The following is a 13,585-nucleotide window of genomic DNA, read 5'->3' as shown; positions in this document are numbered from 1 at the left end:
TAAGAAATGCAACTTCAAAAATGGTGCCAGCAGAGCTTGCTTTCCTCATTCCTTTCTCTCTCCATTCCCCTTTTCCTTGTGTGTCATGTCTTTTGCATTATAAGCCTGAGAGCCATAGGCACCAACTCTATAGGGCTGGTGTGTCTTCAGCCCCCCACCCCAGTCTGTTGCAGTGGGGCTAAGCACCCCCAAACCTGAGGAGCCGGGCCTCACAATGCACGTCACGACACATGTGACATCACACACACATGTTGGGTGGAACTTGGCACCTCTGCAGAGAGCACGGACTTGCCTACTACTGACTTTTGTGAAATGATCTGAGAGTCTTTTCAGCTAAAGAGCAGGATAAAATGCTTTAAAAAATTTAAAGTTATTTCAAAATTTATATGAATGAAGTGAGAAAGAAGGGAGAGAAAGTGGAGACTTAGCAGTTTACCAACTCGGTTATAGTATTGTACCAATCAAGATTATAACACTTTCACTACAATTCCCTATAGTTAGTGAGACTAGGAAAATAGCCATTATGATGGGGCTAGCTTTCTTGACCGGGGGTGGGGTGGTGGTGGTCAGCTAATACCAGAAGGTGCTTGCTATAATCAATAAGTGCAATGAAAATAATAAATGAGTCAGTTCTAATGTTTTTAGATGCCCAAAATGCACTTGATCACATAGAACAGAATTTTCTATTTTATACTTGCAATGCTTAATTTTGGAGGTAATTTTTTGAACTCTAAGAGACCAACATTTCATAAACGCATCATTAGACCATTGAGATAAATTGTCAGAAATCTGAACAGATGCCTTGCCCCACCAGACAAGCCATTCCTGCTCCTTTCAATTCCTTGTGGATCCTAATCTCTATATTATAGCACATATCTTAAAATAATCTCTTAGTTGCTATAAACTAATATAATTAAGGATTTTTTTCTCCTGAAAACTATTAGAATGTGCTGTCAATTGGTTATACAACTGTATAAATTGGTATCATCTGATTTAAATGATGACCTATTGCCATAGTAATGTTAGCTGGATGGAGTAACCTTGAATAGTTTGTGAGTCTTTCTGTCTCTCTGTTGTCCTCTCTTCTATTAATTTTTAATAGGGAAATTGACTTAAATATGGTTTTTCAGGGTTTAACAATTATCACACAAAAGGGATATTGTGTGGAAGTAAACGAAAAGAACAACAAAAAATCAAATGTTTTCATTATTTCCACCTAAGAGATTTTATTTTTAACATATTTAGGAAACGGGGAACTGATGGCAAGATTTGACCCAACAAAAGTTCCAGCTGAGTCTTTGTACCTTGACCTTAAATAGCATCACCACAAAGTAATATAGTTAGTACCTTGCCCAAAGTAGACAGAACCGAATTCAAAAAATGGTCACACTTAGCACTGGCATTATAAGAAAGCAAGAGTTGAGGCACAAAACTCCCTCACAGTAGAGGGATTTTGGAAGAAAAGGTCTGTCTAGTCCAGCCTAGAATCCTCTTTTTCACAGGTCCAGCCAGATGCTTCTGTAGGTCCTTCATCAAGAGAAGAAGGCAATAAATGGCCATTGCTTGCTCTTTTTTAAAAATAGTTCAACAAATTTTACATACCACTTGATTTTGGTAAAACCTCTAAGCAGTTTGTAAGAAATAAGAACATTATAAGTAAGAAAGAGGTAAAGACAATAAAAAGCATTTAAAGATAATTCGAATTTACAGTAAAAGAAATTAAAACACGTCAACATCTACATCTCCTTTTTGTCTCCTAGTGACTGGTATCGGTAATCTGGCATCGTGAGTTATAGCTGCTGGTAGACCATCCCCTATGGATATGTCTAATTCTCTCTTTCTTTTCTTAGAAGAAAACTTTCTTGATCATCTTAATAACAACATAACTTTACGACCAGGGTTTCTCCTTTTTGTCTTTGTACAAGGCTGACAGAGAAACATTTGCTACTTTGACAACCTTGAAATGAACTCCTGGAATGTCACCAAAAGCATGACCTTTCCAACCAAAGCCAGCAACCAGAACTTCATCGTTCTCCTCACTGAAGTTCAAACAACCATCAATAGGAACAAATGCTGTTATTTTTTTTGCCATTCTTGGTCAGCTGAACTCAGACATTTTTCCTGATGGCAGAATTTGGCTGCTTAGCTTCCATGACAACTTTTTCCAGGACAATTCATTTGGCATGGGAAGCTCCCCCAAAAAGGTTGGCTTTCAAAGCTGTGCCCAGGTGCGACTTCTTGTATTGTTTGTCATGCCACTTCTGATCACGTGGGTGACTGTGCAACTTCCTGGCAGTACAATATGAAGCCCGCTACACTTGCCCATTGTGCTGTATGAGGATCCCGGGGAGGAATCCTCTTCTGTCTGGGAAATGATATATAATGAACTGAAAAAGGTATTTAAATATACCTTCCTGAAGAAACCGGAGGCCTTCCTCCTGGGCATAGTCGACCAATCGGTGTTAAAGAAGGATAGAACTTTCTTTATGCACGCCACAGCAGCAATTGCAAAACATTGGAAGACAGAAGATCTACCCACCGCGGAAGACTGGCAGATGCAACTAATTGATTACATGGAGATGGCGGAGATGACTGGCAGAATCCGAGACCAGGGAGAAGAGCAAGTGGAAGAAGACTGGGGGAAATTTAAAATCTATTTTCAGAAATATTGTAAAATTTCTGAATGTTGATGACATTGAAATGAATTGTGGGGGTTCTAGCAACAAGATAAAATTTAGGATTAAACCAACAACAGGTAAATTAATGGGCTATGAATTTGCTGAACGGGGGACGCGAGGAAGTCAGGAGAATATGTTTAAGATCTAAAATTAAGAAAGAAGGAATTTTTGTGTTTTTCTTATATGTGCTTTTTCTTTTTGTTATTAGTTTTTAACGTATGTATTTTGTATTTTTTGTGCTTAATGTGTGTATTCGTTGTATTTTGTAGTATGTGTTTGTGTCTCTATTTTTTTTCTTGCTCTTGTCTTTGTATTTTTTCTATATTTTGTAAAATCCAATAAAAACTTCTAAAAAAAAAAAAAGGAATCCTCTTCTGATCTATTGATCATTATCACATCCTGTGGCAGTGAATTCCATACTTAGTTATGCTTTTTTTTTGTCTGTCCAAAATCTGCTGCCAATCAATGTCAACGGGTGACCCAAGTTCGAGTGGGAGGGGACAAAACTCTCTCCACACCAGGAGTTGCCAACCCACTTCTGTCCCACTACCTAATCTTACGTGGCCCATAACACAGTTCCCTCACTGTGAGAAGTGAAATTACAGGGAACCAGGCAGAGGGCCTTCTTGGCAGCGGAATGCCCTCCCATCAGATGTTAAGGAGATAAAGAACTACAAAACTTTTAGAAGACATCTGAAGGCAGCCCTGTATCGGGAGGTTTGTTGGAAGCAACCCAGCAACAGGAGCAGAGTATAAATAATAAAATTATTATTATTATTATTATTATTAGGGCGCATTGCAATCCCAGTGTCCCCACCCTGCAACGACAAGGCAGGAGCCAGAAAATGGATTGGAACTGCCTCCTTTCTTTGCTACAAGCGAAGGTGATATGCAGCCTTCATCTCCTTGAGATTTTTTCAGCTTTTGGCTTTCCACGTGGAATAGATATTTAGTCCTGGGAAGCAGTGATGGAGCGTATCTAAATAGTGTCTGGGTCGGGCATGCAGGGCACAGACAGAGCCTGCCGCGGCACCGGTGCAAGGGTGAAGTCGTGCGCCCCAGTCCAGGAGAGTGGGCAGCAGCATTGCCACCCACTCTCCTCTCTCTGCTGGAGCTGCCGGCCATCTGTGAGGCAGCAGGAGCTTCCTTGCACGCCACAGCCTCTCTACTAGCCTAGGCCAGGCTTGACCGGGGACGGAGAAGCCACAGCCAGGCACACTGCAGCCACTCTCCTTCCTCAGCTCAGGACTGACCTGGTTCGCATCCCGCAGATTGTGCACCTGGGGCCACAGCCCCCATGGTCCCCCCCCACTATGCCACTGCTGGGCAGGCAGACATGACTGTGTATCTTACAAACATACTTTCTAGTGAACGATGGCGTTCAGAAGGTTGACCATACAACATGTTCTCTCATCCTGTAGAGGCTGCACATGTCACCCTTCCAACATGGATAAAACCTTGTGGCACCGACCTCTCCATTTGACACAATGCTGATATTGTTGAGGCGTGTGTTTGAGGTTGGGCTTCATAAGCCTTTGCGTTTAAGGTGGGCCAGCCTCTGAAAATAGCTCATGCTCAGAGTTACAGCCCCTTTTTACAGTAGGTATATGAGGAGCCTCCATGCAGATCGCGTGCCAGTCCCAATGCAGCCGAGCTCTTTATGAATGGGATCTGACACCTTCTCAAAATCTCTGTTAGGGAATCTTGTCATATTATATTACTGAGCTGTGGTTCAGGAAGGGTCCATAGCTCAGTGGTACAGTATATGCAGATGATCCAGGGTTCAAACTGGCATTTCCAGTCAGCAGATGGTGTAAAGACCTGAGTGTGAGATCCTGCACAACCACTGCCAGTCTGAGTTGACAGTACGGGACTAGATAGGCAAATAAGCTTGACCCAATATAAGGCAGCTTCTCATGTGCTCTGATCCTGGAATAGGGGACAGGATGGAGAATAACTTGGACACTGTTCACTGTTCCTTCTCTGCCTGTTTATGGCCCAGAAAGGCCTTGGGCTCTGTTAATCTCTAGCTCTGTGCACAGATTTTGTTTGTTTGATTTGCATGCCGCCTTTCATCTGAAGATTGCAAGGCAGTTGAGAACATAAAAATACATAATAAAACAAAAACATTATTATTTATTAATAATAAAGGCCACCAGCACAGTGCTCTCTAGCTCAGGCAGTCCTTGACAGAGGATAGGATCTCAGCCAAAAGGACATTCAGGCTGATAGATCATGATTAGAAGGGAAAAGCTGACAAGCACCCAAACAAGGAATGGAGCAGATGTCCAGTGTCTGCTTTATGTAATGATTAGGAAAAACTAAGCTAAGCTAAGCTAAGCTGATTGTGTAGTGCCAGGTTTGGTGACTGCTCCCTCTGCAAAGGGATCACCCACAAAAATGAAGGGGGGCTCCACACAGTTATGATGTCATACTTGTGTCGTTTTCATTTCCGAAGCAGAGAACCTGCTCCCATCTGAACCAGTGTAAAGCAGGGAAGGGCATGTAGGGAGGCTGAGATCTTCCTGCTCCTGCAGCCCAATCCTAGCTCCTTCACCTTTTCTCCCCTGCTGGAGTTTGCGTCTGGTTTCAGAGCTTTAACAGAAGAGAACCAGTTGTGGGTGGGGAGTGGGGAGTGGGGAGGGCGGGCACGCTCAATATCCACCCCCCTTCTCCATATGAAATCACCTCTACCAGCCTTGCTATATATTTGCTCAGGGATGCCCTGTGGTTTAAATCGCAATCTGATGTCATCACTACTATGATGACATTGGATTTCCACTACAATATAGATTCAGCATGCCAAGGTGAAAAAAGGTAGCATTGTGCTTCTGGGCCTAGAAAAAGTTGCAGTAGAGGGCATTTGCCAATTCCAGCTCTAGTTTATACTTGGGTCATTCTATCCTGATTACCTCCTCTTCCACTGCCCTCCTCTTCCCCGTCTCTGATTTGTCTTTCTTTCTTTTTAAAATTAGATTGTGAGTGAGCAGAGATGAACTGTCCTTCCTTTTATTTGATGCAAAGTGTTCAGATTTTAGAACTGTTGTAATGATGACGATAATTTTAAAATGATTCTTGCAATCATTTTTAAAAATGAGATGGATATGAACTCTCCTGGCCAAATATCATTTTCCATTCTGTAAGAAGGACCTGGAGTGGCAAGGATTGCCAGGTTCATCACCCCTCATAAAACTGACATGTGTTAACACACGTGGGGGAGGCAGCGGGAAGAGATTCTGAAGGCCAAATCTTGGCATCAACCACTCTTTCTGCGCTAAGCTCTTTCTTCCTGGGAAATACCAATGAGATCTCCCTACACTTTGGTTTTGGAAACCATATATGGTTAAATTATGCCCATGCTACTATTGAACCCTTCTTTGCAGTGATGGAAGAGGTGTTTGGTGGTTTTGCTTAAGTATTTAAGACATTAGTCCCTCGTACTGCCGACTTTGTTTCATTCCTTAGTTTCAAACTTCCCTTCTGAGAAATTGTGGTAACGGAGCAGCTCTGGAGATATTTGAAGATCACAAAACTCACTAGAACATTCCAATCCACTTCAGGCTGCAGAAGCAGCATTGACTTAGGTGATGGATTGTCCTCAGATAATGGGGGTGGGGGTGGGCAGACAGTTTTCTGTGCTGGCAAGATTAGATCTATCAGCCATTCCAATAACATTGATCCCCAGCACAGCTGATTCAGCTCCTTGTAATTTGGATGTGTGTGATAGTTACTGTACCAATAGTTACTATTGGTCTCAACCAACTCAATGTCTCTCAGGTATGTGTTATAGGAAGTTGACTAAGTATGATGGACTCTGACATGGAGGACGCTTATAGATGGATTCCTGGTCCACAGACAGATCCATTTTTCTACTATTAATTCCTTAAATTAAAATAACATATATATGAAAACCAGTTCCCAGCATTTCATCACACTCTGGTGTCTCATGTTAGCATAACCAAGAGACCAACACACTCAATTTAGGTTGACTGATTTGACTGATGCACTGAATTTACTTATATGCCACCTTTCCACATTGACATTTCTGGTACTGGCCTTGCTGCAGTTCAAGGAGCCTGGCTTAAATATATTTCAGCGGATAGGGCTAGGTGACATACAGCTGGCTTCTACACCTCTCCTCCAGAGGAGGCTGACAGCAGCAACAGGCAAACGTCGGAGAGGTCAAGGATAGTAAGCCTCTTCTCCAGCCTCCTGGAAATACCAGCTGCTGCTGCTGCTGCAGGTCTTATTGCTTACTGCTGATGATATGCAGATAAGAAGCAACATTGTTCACAACTAGTGGGGAATGCCTGGCGCTGCTCGGGAATTTGAAGAAACCCAAGAAGATCATGATGAATATGCTTAATGGCATATTTTAATTTGAATTATAAGATGTAGAAATGTGGCTGTTTAAATAAAGTGGGTTGATAGTTCCTTATTTGTGTGTTTTTAATGCTGCGAACTTCATTGGTGCTCTGAAGTAGCCATCTGACTGTTCTTGCACCATTTCACTGATACCCTTTCTTCTTTCTAAGTTTGTTTCTAAAATACCGTATTTTTTGCTCTATAAGACTCACTTTTTCCCTCCTAAAAAGTAAGGGGAAATATGTGTGCGTCTTATGGAGCGAATGAAGGCTGCGCAGCTATCACAGAAGCCAGAACAGCAAGAGGGATTGCTGCTTTCACTGCGCAGCGATCCCTCTTGCTGTTCTGGCTTCTGAGATTCAGAATTTTCCCCCCCCTTGTTTTCCTCCTCCAAAAACTAGGTGCATCTTGTTGTCTGGTGCATCTTATAGAGCGAAAAATACGGTATGCTGAAGGGGGGGAGCCAGGGGTTGCAGCAGTAGACATCCATCTGAGTTGCTTGACGATTTTTGAGGTGGATATAACAAATTGTGATGATAGTGGAAATTGGCAGGAAGCTTGTTTTTCCTCTTCTGACTTCCTCTTTAACCCTTCCCCCTCCCCCAACATTCTCTCTTGAGTTCCATTGACAGAATCAGACATTCCAAAATCAGTGGAGGTTGTAAGTAGAAAATTGTCTCTGCCAAGCTGACCCTCACCCCTAACACTGCAATTGTCTGCTCTCAGTATGTACCTTTTTTGCAGCTTACCTGGTGTCTAGTATGTTCCTTATTGCCGTATTATAGTTTATTGTCTATCATCGGGAGTGGGTTAACATGCTCCTCTCAAAATTAATGTTGATGTTTGTGCTCAGTGGTTCAAAGCCACATCTTTGGCAAGCAACCATATAAACAGTAACACACACACACACACACACACACACACACACACAGTGCCCTGTCTCTTCTGATGCAGCTATCACAATATGTAATTGTGCAGTGTGAATTTTCTCACTTCAACAGTGGTTTGGAATGTGGGTTGTGAAACTCAGGAGGGAAATTCACATTACGTAGTGAATTTGACTAGCTGTTACAAAAAAGCCATGGGTGTACCATTTTCAGAAGGAGCTTGGTTCATCTAGTTCAACCTCCATTCTTCAAATCTGGATTCTTGTCAACATCAGTTTTGTTATGTTGGTCCTTGCTCCAGGATTTGATCAACTGCACCTGTCACTTATATTGTGGGTTCCTGATCTGGCAACGCGCAACCCAGGCATATAAATAATAAAAGCATTATTATTATTATTATTATTATTATTATTATTATTATTATTATTATTACTACTACTACTACTATCTCAAGTCTTTCCATCTCAGTTTTTGCTATCCAATTGAACATGTGTGAGTATAATTATTTCAAGCTGTCATTCACATTGTCATTGGAATCTTTGGCTTGGTGCTTGGCTGAGTACCTGATTTACACCGTTACCTTCCCAACTACAACTTACATTTGCAATTTGATCCTTCAAAGGCTGCTCATGGCCTTCCAAGTTGTACTCCCATGTTGCACTCTCCATGCAAAATAATTGATGGGTTGCAGGGCACCCTACACGCTCCTTTGGTCAGGTCTGGGAAAATCTTGCCAGTTCTGTCTTTGACAATGTTGCCTTCAAAAATTAACAACTTCATTACAAAAAGTACAAGATATATTGGTGTTTTGGTATTTTGGTCATTGGGCATTGAGTTTAATAATAATAATAATAATAATAATAACAACAACAACAACAACAATAACAATAATAATAATAATAATAATTTATTATTTATACCCCGCCCATCTGGCTGGGCCTCCCCAGCCACTCTGGGCGGCTTCCATAAAAACCAAAAATACAGTAAAATATCACACGTTAAAAACTTCCCTGAACAGGGCTGCCTTAAGATGTCTTCTGTATGTCAGGTAGTTGTTTATCGTTTTGACATCTGCTGGAAGGGCGTTCCACAGGGCGGGCGCCACTACCGAGAAGGCCCTCTGCCTGGTTCCCTGTAGCTTTGCTTCTCGCAATGAGGGAACTGCCAGAAGGCCCTCGGCGCTGGACCTCAGCGTCCGGGCAGAATGATGGGGGTGGAGACGCTCCTTCAGATATACTGGACCGAGGCCGTTTAGGGCTTTAAAGGTCAGCACCTTTTTCATTCATGGGGTTGGACTTGATGGCCCTTGTGGTCTCTTCCAACTCTATGATTCTATGTTGCCATCTGTTCATTTCATTATTCATTAGACTATTTAGGGAATGTTTTAAAATCTTCATAAGCCAATCACTGGTTATCTAGTAACACAATAAGGGACCAATGACCAGTCTGACACTGGTATTGGAGTGAGAGCCAACTATCCTTATGTTGAGGCAAAGGGGAAAGAGTAACCCTATTATTTACTGTGAGCTTGACATGAAGTTAAACAACTGGGGAGGATGAATAAAGTTCTAGGATCAATCCCACTATCCTAACTCTCTATCTTCTTAGCAGGACCCTGGAGTAAATATAATGTTGAAGAACCTGAGCTTATCTCTCAAGGTGAAGTCAGTGAAACAAGAAATTACAGAGCATCCCTAGTTCTGACAGGTGTCAACAGGCTGCGGAGGGGGAATGAGGGGAACCTGACTGGCCAGGAACTGGCCACTCAGCAGCTATTGCTCAGCATCTCACCTGAGACACAGCCCTCGCCCCTGACTCTTCCCTTTTGGCCCTCAGTGAGCGCAAAGGCCTGTCGGGCTGAGCAGAAAAGAGCAGGCAGGGCCCTCAAGCAACCGACCAGCCAACTGCAAGCAATGGAGAGCTAGCCAGATGGGGTGGGAAGGGGGTGGGGACAGCCCCAATGGGAGGAGGAGCTCATAACGTAAGAGCGAATGGGAACAGCCTCAATTATGCTTTATTCCAATTAATATATCAGGGTTCTGGGGTCCTTCTGGATGAAAAGACAGCATAAAAGTAAAATAATAATAATTTCCTGTGCAGTCCATGCTGTGCAAAAGGGAGACTGAGCATAGTCGCCTCTCAGGTGTGCATGATTGAACATTCAGCCCGTGGTATCCTCAGCATATAAATATGTTGTAGTCCTGCAAGAAGGATGAATTTATTGGAGCGCCGAGTCACAGCTGTATTCCTCCACCCTCTCAATGATTTACAGGAAAGGAGAGCTGGTTTCAGGGGAAGCTGCTATTTGACCTCTGTGTGTACCCAATCAGTCTAGCCAGAATGCGCTGCAGCAGTTTCTCCTCTCTAAGTTGGGGACAGACAGCTGGGGTTAAAAATTAACAATGTCTCATGCACATTTCTTGCAGGATGGAACTATGTTGAAGGATATACATATTTAGAATTTGGGCCAGATTCTGATGTGAACTTTGGACCGTATGAGAATGTTACTTCAGCACCGTGTCCTTAATGTTGCTGGCATTGTTTTAATATATATTAAAAACGGGATGAGTCAGTCCAGATTTATAATCTTTCAGTGCAATCCTTCCCATGTGAAAGAGCATTGGTGCAATTAAGTGAAGCTGGCTTAGTTGGGACCAGCTACCAGGTTGCATTACTCTGGAGTAAGTTGAAAACTCATAAAGCTCATAAGGTTACATAAAAGCAAGTTTTTGTTTCACGTTAGCCTCATTCAGCTGCTTACCCATCTTCCTATATACTTTCCTACTTTATGCAACTCTAAATATAAAAAAGGAAATGGCTGCACGAAAGCATCATTTAATCAAAAGCGAAAAGGTTGAAGAGATATAACATTATGTAACAACCCCCTAGGACAGATTCAGGTAGGTAGCCATGTTGGTCTGACGGAGTAGAGTTGTATTAAAAAAAAATTTAAAATGTCCAGTAGCACCTTAGAGACCAAGTAAGTTTGTTCTTGGTATTGCAAGTTTCTTTGTGAGGTTGATGGACTTCCATTTCCTGCGGCTCAATGTGGTGCCTTCCATGGTTCTAGATTCAGGTAGGTAGCCATGTTGGTCTGATGCAGTAGAAAGAGGTGGTTGCTTAATCCTTTCCCGCCTTGATGCCTTTCCACACTGAAAGGTAAATGGCCTTTCTCCCCTCCCAAATTCCAAACACATTTGGAGAGGCAAATATGCATTTGGAAGTATTTTGTTGGAGGAACAATGCATTTTCTTAGAGGAACTTGCTTTTCCCCAGGACTCCTGGTCTTTTGCTATATGCCAAATACAGTGGTACCTTGGTTTACGAACTTAATCCATTCCGGAAGTCCGTTCTTAAACCAAAGCGTTCTTAAATCAAGGCGTGCTTTCCCATAGCAGTGAGGGACTCAATTTACAAATGGAACACACTCAACAGGAAGCGGAGCCAGTGTGGTGTAGCGGTTAAGAGCGGTAGTCACGTAATCTGGGAAACCGGGTTCGCGTCTCCGCTCCTCCACATGCAGCTGCTGGGTGACCTTGGGCTAGTCACACTTCTGTGAAGTCTCTCAGCCCCACTCACCTCACAGAGTGTTTGTTGTGGGGGAGGAAGGGAAAGGAGAATGTTAGCCGCTTTGAGACTCCTGAAGGGGAGTGAAAGGCGGGATATCAAATCCAAACTCTTCTTCTTCTTCTTCCAAGGCCAAGATCACAACCAAAATACCTACTTCTGGGTTTGCAGCATTCTTAATCCAAGTTGTTCATAAACTAAGCTGTTCTTAAACCAAGGTGCCACTGTATGGGTAGGTAGGCTTCAAGATTCAACTTCCACAGGGAGCAATCCTATGCACAAGCTGACATAAAGCAAGCCAGTGTAAATTAAGCTGGTGTAAACTGATCCAAACCCTGTTCAAGCAGCACGGCTGCTGCTGCTCTGCCTAAGCCTGGCAGAGGGAAAACAAGCCTTCAAAATAGGGTCCTATGCTGAGGTGAATGGGTTTAGGATCCCGTCTAAGTCTCCTGTCTCTGGTCCTGTCACTGGAAGGCCCCTGTCTTGGGATTTCCAGAGGCCTTCAGAAACTTCAGCTGAGCTGCGATGAGCATGTTCCACTGGTTTATCTGCCAAGATTTGCAGGATCCTAAACTGCTCATCCAGGTGGATCTTGCCATAGTATGACCCCACAGCTGGTCTGGACATTACACATAATCTATCTTTAGATCTAAAAGGGACGCGGGTGGTGCTGTGGGTTAAACCACTGAGTCTAGGACTTGCCGATCAGAAGGTTGGCGGTTCAAATCCAGAAGGTTGGCGGTTCAAATCCCCATGATGGGGTGAGCTCCCTTTGCTCTGTCCCTGCTCCTGCCAACCTAACAGTTTGAAAGCACGTCAAAGTGCAAGTAGATCAATAGGGAAGGTGCGCTGCTATGGTTCGCCAGAAGCGGCTTAGTCATACTGGCCACATGACCCGGAAGCTGTACGCCGGCTCCCTTGGCCAGTAAAGCGAGATGAGCGCTGCATCCCCAGAGTCGGCCACGACTGGACCTAATGGTCAGGGGTCCCTTTACCTTTAGATTTGTTTCTTTTAGACCACTTCCTACCACCATCACCTCAGGATCTATTTCCAGGCAGTAGCCTGTAATGCTGGTAGCAGTTTTCAGAACTTGTTTTCAAAAATTGGATTGATTTAAAGCTTGACAATTATTTCATTCATCTAAATCATCCAGAAAAAGAGATTGATGTGATTCACTTATTTAAATCAGCTTTCTCATTTTGAAATCCATGTATTTCCCAAATAACCATGCAACTAACTGGTTGCTGCAACAATTAAAACAGACTGGCTTGCACCTAAATAGAGCCTTTAATACGACCCAGAATCCTTGGCCATGCAGCCCACATGCCTTTTGCACTGCATAATTGTATCTGCTCAGAGACGTGACACAGATTTCTGTTTTGCTTTCTCTCTACACATACAGTTACTATGCAAGATCACTTTTTTCAAAGCTAAGGCCAATGAGTCCCACTCAAGAAGTGGGGCATACAAATAAATATGCATAATATCAGGCAGTTGCGAGTATCCAGAACTTCCCAACACTGTGAGTTAGAACGTAAACGCCCATGCTGCTTGGTTGTTAAGAGACATACATATTCACAGTCCGAGACATGGGCACATTGTAGAGGAGGACGAAGGCATAAAAAAGTGTGTTTTTAATACACTATTTTTGTTTTGCTGATATTTCCTTTAGGTTTTTTGTTTGTTTGTTTATGTTTTTTGTCTTAACTATTCAACCTCCAGTTTTTACTAAGTAAGTTCCTTGTGTAAACATGTTGAAATATTTATAAGAAATTAGGTTTCCCTTAACCTAATTTTGTGCCCTTTAACATATTGGTGTGAAAAAACAAAAACTGCCATTAATTTAAAACATTTTATCAATCAATCAATGTTTATTATGGCAAACAACCAACATATTTAAACCAGAATTTCTGCATAATTCTCTACATAAACAATAAATCCGATTGATCTGAGGTTTAAAACATTTAAAGCAATTGCCATAATACTGTTATCACATAACAGCACATATATTTTCCAAATAAAAGATTCATTCTTTTTAAAATACCGTATTTTTCGCCCCATAGGACGCACCGCCTTATAGGACGCAC

General features: G+C 42.5%; 1 pseudogene across 1 annotated transcript; it reads right to left on the bottom strand.

Moving 5' to 3' along the window:
* Positions 1–1,858: 1,858 nt before the first annotated feature.
* Positions 1,859–2,326, bottom strand: LOC310714356 (small ribosomal subunit protein uS12-like; annotated as a pseudogene). Its single transcript has one exon. The product of its transcript is annotated as a small ribosomal subunit protein uS12-like (transcript).
* Between the last annotated feature and the right edge of the window lie 11,259 nt (positions 2,327–13,585).

The sequence above is a fragment of the Podarcis liolepis genome (genome assembly GCF_965112155.1).
Source record: "Podarcis liolepis genome assembly, chromosome: 8".
NCBI classification, from domain to species: Eukaryota; Metazoa; Chordata; class Lepidosauria; order Squamata; family Lacertidae; genus Podarcis; species Podarcis liolepis.
Note: the sequence above shows the minus strand (reverse complement) of the source record. Positions and strands in the feature narration are given on the sequence as shown.